The following is a 6,484-nucleotide window of genomic DNA, read 5'->3' on the forward strand; positions in this document are numbered from 1 at the left end:
CATTTTAACACTGTGATGAAGGTATTCTATCGCTTGCTAGACAATTGATTGGCCCTCATGTCAGATGACATCCTTCTGTAGCTTTATGATGTCAGGGCTCCATTTGACCAATTGCTCCGAGTGAAGATGACACTCAGGAGGATTAGGCATCAGCAAATATTAAAAAAGGGAACTATTTGTAATTATGACTGCAAAGCAAGTAGGCCATCTAATGGTAAAGTACTGAGCACCACTGAAAGCATTGGGCTCCCTCTGAAGTTGCGATTCAGTTACAAGAACTGTGTATCATAAAAAAATCCATCTTGAGTATCAGAGTCCCACATGGAGAGTGCAGAGAAACAGGCTAAATGAGCTTCCATCCAGGAGAACATAAGTCATTGGTTCAATTTAAGAAAGCTCATTCCAGCCTCAAAGGCAGTATTTCCTCTGATGACATATTTCTAACACAAGTATTTAAAGCAGGCCTTGCCAGTCTTGGAGACCGTTAAAGTCATTGATTAATTATCAGGAGCTCCATAATGTCATCCATATTAAGACTATGGTGACAGAAATTATATTTACGCAGAAGACCCCACTAAAAGGTACTGAGGACATTGAGATCCAATGAAGGTCTTTTAATAAACAAGCAAAATGAATACATTTAAGTTTGACTCACCATATTAATTGATCAGTGAAAGCAGAAGTCTGATGACGTTTTTCTTTTTTTTTCCATCTCAGCAATGCAGGGGCATTCTCTTCTGCAATACTGCCACTCAATCAGTATAATCTGCAGATGGAAAAGTCCACTGTTAGTCTATTATTAGAACGTGATTATTTTCAGATTAATGCAATAGAGCAAACAACAGATTATTTACACAGCATTAATAAGAAGAATTATGGCTTACGTAATATTGTGAAAATCCACAGCTCACTATAAATTAAAATCTCAGTTGTTTTCAACTTAACATATAGCTCTCATCCTATGTCTTATTTGCAACCACTCTCTACTCCAATCTAGCACCTGTATTTGGACATGGATTAAAAGATCTGATTGCCAGACATGTCACTGCGTACCCTTCTCACTGCAAATCTTTTAGATTATGGTACACCAATATCAATTAACTCATCTGATAAGTTGAGTCAGTAAGGTCTAGGCTATAGTTAAAGCGAATAAGTAAAAGTATGAATTACAGATTCTAATATCTTCATTTTAGCATGTCCCCGCCAGTTAATGAATAGTCAAGTCGAGAATATTATGTTCAACCACACCTTCAAAAACATGTATACATGTAAAATAATGCCTATTTGTTGATCCCACTACTTTAGTCTTCAGCCGGGCATCCTCTCTACTCTGCTACCCATTTTAACACTATGATGAAGGTATTCTATTGCTTGCTAGACAATTGATTGGCCCTCTAGTCAGATGACATCCTTCTGTAGCTTTATGATGTCAGGGCTCCATTTGACCAATTGCTCTGAGTGAAGCTGACACTCAGGAGGATTAGGCATCAGCAAATATTAACTAGGGAACTATTTGTAATTATGACTGCAAAGCAAGTAGGCCATGTAATGGTAAAGTACTGAGCGCCACTGAAAGCATTGGGCTCCCTCTGAAGTAGCGATTCAGTTACAAGAACTGTGTATCATAAAAAAACATCCATTTTGAGTATCAGAGTCCCACATGGAGAGTGCAGAGAAACAGGCTAAATGAGCTTCCATCCAGGAAAAAATAAGTCATTGGTACAATTTAAGAAAGCTCATTCCAGCCTCAAAGGCAGTATTTCCTCTGAAGACATATTTCTAACACAAGTATTTAAAGCAGGCTTTGCCAGCCTTGGAGACCGTTAAAGTCATTGATTAATTATCAGGAGCTCCATAATGTCATCCATATTACTACTATGGTGACAGAAATTATATTTACGCAGAAGACCCCACTAAAAGGTACTGAGGACATTGAGATCCAATGAAGGTATTTTAATAAACAAGCAAAATGAATACATTTAAGTTTGACTTACCATATTAATTGATCAGTGAAAGCAGAAGTCTGATGACGTTGTTTTTCCATCTCAGCAATGCAGGGGCATTCTCTTCTGCAATACTGCCACTGCTGGTCAATCAGTATAATCTGCAGATGGAAAAGTCCACTGTTAGTCTATTATTAGAACGTGATTTTCAGATTAATGCAATAGAGCAAACAACAGATTATTTACACAGCATTAATAAGAAGAATTATGGCTTACGTAATATTGTGAAAATCCACAGCTCACTATAAATTAAAATCTCAGTTGTTTTCAACTTAGCATATAGCTCTCATCCTATGTCTTATTTGCAACCACTCTCTACTCCAATCTAGCACCTGTATTTGGACATGGATTAAAAGATCTGATTGCCAGACATGTCACTGCGTACCCTTCTCACTGCAAATCTTTTAGATTATGGTACACCAATATCAATTAACTCATCTGATAAGTTGAGTCAGTAAGGTCTAGGCTATAGTTAAAGCGAATAAGTAAAAGTATGAATTACAGATTCTAATATCTTCATTTTAGCATGTCCCCGCCAGTTAATGAATAGTCAAGTCGAGAATATTATGTTCAACCACACCTTTAAAAACATGTATACATCTAAAATAATGCCTATTTGTTGATCCCACTACTTTAGTCTTCAGCCGGGCATCCTCTCTACTCTGCTACCCATTTTAACACTATGATGACGGTATTCTATTGCTTGCTAGACAATTGATTGGCCCTTATGTCAGATGACATCCTTCTGTAGCTTTATGATGTCAGGGCTCCATTTGGCCAATTGCTCTGAGTGAAGCTGACACTCAGGAGGATTAGGCATCAGCAAACATGAACTAGGGAACTATTTGTAATTATGACTGCAAAGCAAGTAGGCCATCTAATGGTAAAGTACTGAGCGCCACTGAAAGCATTGGGCTCCCTCTGAAGTTGCGATTCAGTTACAAGAACTGTGTATCATAAAAAAACATCCATCTTGATTATCAGAGTCCCACATGGAGAGTGCAGAGAAACAGGCTAAATGAGCTTTCATCCAGGAGAAAACAGGTCATTGGTTCAATTTAAGAAAGCTCATTCCAGCCTCAAAGGCAGTATTTCCTCTGATGACATAGTTCTAACACAAGTATTTAAAGCAGGCTTTGCCAGCCTTGGAGACCGTTAAAGTCATTGATTAATTATCAGGAGCTCCATAATGTCATCCATATTACTACAATGGTGACAGAAATTATATTAACGCAGAAGACCGCACTAAAAGGTACTGAGGACATTGAGATGCAATGAAGGTCTTTTAATAAACAAGCAAAATGAATACATTTAAGTTTGACTTACCATATTAATTGATCAGTGAAAGCAGAAGTCTGATGACATTTTTTTTTTCCATCTCAGCAATGCAGGGGCATTCTCTTCTGCAATACTGCCACTGCTGGTCAATCAGTATAATCTGCAGATGGAAAAGTCCACTGTTAGTCTATTATTAGAACGTGATTATTTTAAGACTAATGCAATAGAGTAAACAACTGCTTTTTTACACAGCATTAATAAGAAGAATTATGGCATCCGTAATATTGTGAAAATCCACAGCTCACTATAACTTAAAATCTCAGTTGTATTCAACTTAGCATATAGCTCTCATCCTATATCTTATTTGTAACCACTCTCTACTCCAATCTAGCACCTGTATTTGGACATGGATTAAAAGATCAGAATGCCAGACATGTCACTGCGTACCCTTCTCACTACAAATCTTTTAGGTTATGGTACACCAATATAAATTAACTCATCTGATAAGTTGAGTGAGGAAGGTCTAGACTATAGTTAAAGCGAATAATAAAAAGTATGAATTACAGATCCTAACATCTTCATTTTAGCACGTCCCCGCCAGTTAATGAACAGTCAAGTCGAGAATATTATGTTCAGCCCCCCCTTCAAAAAAACTGTACACATCTCAAATAATGCCTATTTGTTGATCCCACTATCTTAGTCTTCAGCTGGGCATCCTCTCTACTCTGCTACCCATTTTAACACTGTGATGAAGGTATTCTATCGCTTGCTAGACAATTGATTGGCCCTCATGTCAGATGACATCCTTCTGTAGCTTTATGATGTCAGGGCTCCATTTGACCAATTGCTCCGAGTGAAGATGACACTCAGGAGGATTAGGCATCAGCAAATATTAAAAAAGGGAACTATTTGTAATTATGACTGCAAAGCAAGTAGGCCATCTAATGGTAAAGTACTGAGCACCACTGAAAGCATTGGGCTCCCTCTGAAGTTGCGATTCAGTTACAAGAACTGTGTATCATAAAAAAAATCCATCTTGAGTATCAGAGTCCCACATGGAGAGTGCAGAGAAACAGGCTAAATGAGCTTCCATCCAGGAGAACATAAGTCATTGGTTCAATTTAAGAAAGCTCATTCCAGCCTCAAAGGCAGTATTTCCTCTGATGACATATTTCTAACACAAGTATTTAAAGCAGGCCTTGCCAGTCTTGGAGACCGTTAAAGTCATTGATTAATTATCAGGAGCTCCATAATGTCATCCATATTAAGACTATGGTGACAGAAATTATATTTACGCAGAAGACCCCACTAAAAGGTACTGAGGACATTGAGATCCAATGAAGGTCTTTTAATAAACAAGCAAAATGAATACATTTAAGTTTGACTCACCATATTAATTGATCAGTGAAAGCAGAAGTCTGATGACGTTTTTCTTTTTTTTTTCATCTCAGCAATGCAGGGGCATTCTCTTCTGCAATACTGCCACTCAATCAGTATAATCTGCAGATGGAAAAGTCCACTGTTAGTCTATTATTAGAACGTGATTATTTTCAGATTAATGCAATAGAGCAAACAACAGATTATTTACACAGCATTAATAAGAAGAATTATGGCTTACGTAATATTGTGAAAATCCACAGCTCACTATAAATTAAAATCTCAGTTGTTTTCAACTTAACATATAGCTCTCATCCTATGTCTTATTTGCAACCACTCTCTACTCCAATCTAGCACCTGTATTTGGACATGGATTAAAAGATCTGATTGCCAGACATGTCACTGCGTACCCTTCTCACTACAAATCTTTTAGGTTATGGTACACCAATATAAATTAACTCATCTGATAAGTTGAGTGAGGAAGGTCTAGGCTATAGTTAAAGCGAATAATAAAAAGTATGAATTACAGATCCTAACATCTTCATTTTAGCACGTCCCCGCCAGTTAATGAACAGTCAAGTCGAGAATATTATGTTCAGCCCCCCCTTCAAAAAAACTGTACACATCTCAAATAATGCCTATTTGTTGATCCCACTATCTTAGTCTTCAGCTGGGCATCCTCTCTACTCTGCTACCCATTTTAACACTGTGATGAAGGTATTCTATCGCTTGCTAGACAATTGATTGGCCCTCATGTCAGATGACATCCTTCTGTAGCTTTATGATGTCAGGGCTCCATTTGACCAATTGCTCTGAGTGAAGCTGACACTCAGGAGGATTAGGCATCAGCAAATATTAACTAGGGAACTATTTGTAATTATGACTGCAAAGCAAGTAGGCCATGTAATGGTAAAGTACTGAGCGCCACTGAAAGCATTGGGCTCCCTCTGAAGTAGCGATTCAGTTACAAGAACTGTGTATCATAAAAAAACATCCATTTTGAGTATCAGAGTCCCACATGGAGAGTGCAGAGAAACAGGCTAAATGAGCTTCCATCCAGGAAAAAATAAGTCATTGGTACAATTTAAGAAAGCTCATTCCAGCCTCAAAGGCAGTATTTCCTCTGAAGACATATTTCTAACACAAGTATTTAAAGCATGCTTTGCCAGCCTTGGAGACCGTTAAAGTCATTGATTAATTATCAGGAGCTCCATAATGTCATCCATATTACTACTATGGTGACAGAAATTATATTTACGCAGAAGACTCCACTAAAAGGTACTGAGGACATTGAGATCCAATGAAGGTATTTTAATAAACAAGCAAAATGAATACATTTAAGTTTGACTTACCATATTAATTGATCAGTGAAAGCAGAAGTCTGATGACGTTGTTTTTCCATCTCAGCAATGCAGGGGCATTCTCTTCTGCAATACTGCCACTGCTGGTCAATCAGTATAATCTGCAGATGGAAAAGTCCACTGTTAGTCTATTATTAGAACGTGAATATTATCAGACTAATCCAATAAAGCAAACAAATGAGTTTTTTACACAGCATTAATAAGAGGAATTATGGCATCCGTAATATTGTGAAAATCCACAGCTCACTATAACTTAAAATCTCAGTTGTATTCAACTTAGCATATAGCTCTCATCCTATATCTTATTTGTAACCACTCTCTACTCCAATCTAGCACCTGTATTTGGACATGGATTAAAAGATCAGAATGCCAGACATGTCACTGCGTACCCTTCTCACTACAAATCTTTTAGGTTATGGTACACCAATATAAATTAACTCATCTGATAAGTTGAGTGAGGAAGGT

General features: G+C 37.5%; 1 long non-coding RNA gene across 1 annotated transcript; it reads right to left on the reverse strand.

Moving 5' to 3' along the window:
- Positions 1-722: 722 nt before the first annotated feature.
- On the reverse strand, positions 723-6,121 carry LOC144827450 (uncharacterized). The gene is made up of 4 exons (XR_013610192.1): positions 6,011-6,121; positions 4,671-4,781; positions 1,995-2,104; positions 723-766 (listed from the first exon to the last, which is right to left on the reverse strand). It is a non-coding gene; the product is annotated as an uncharacterized LOC144827450 (long non-coding RNA).
- Positions 6,122-6,484: the final 363 nt, after the last annotated feature.

This window comes from Lissotriton helveticus, chromosome 4_1, assembly GCF_964261635.1.
Source record: "Lissotriton helveticus chromosome 4_1, aLisHel1.1, whole genome shotgun sequence".
NCBI lineage: Eukaryota > Metazoa > Chordata > Amphibia > Caudata > Salamandridae > Lissotriton > Lissotriton helveticus.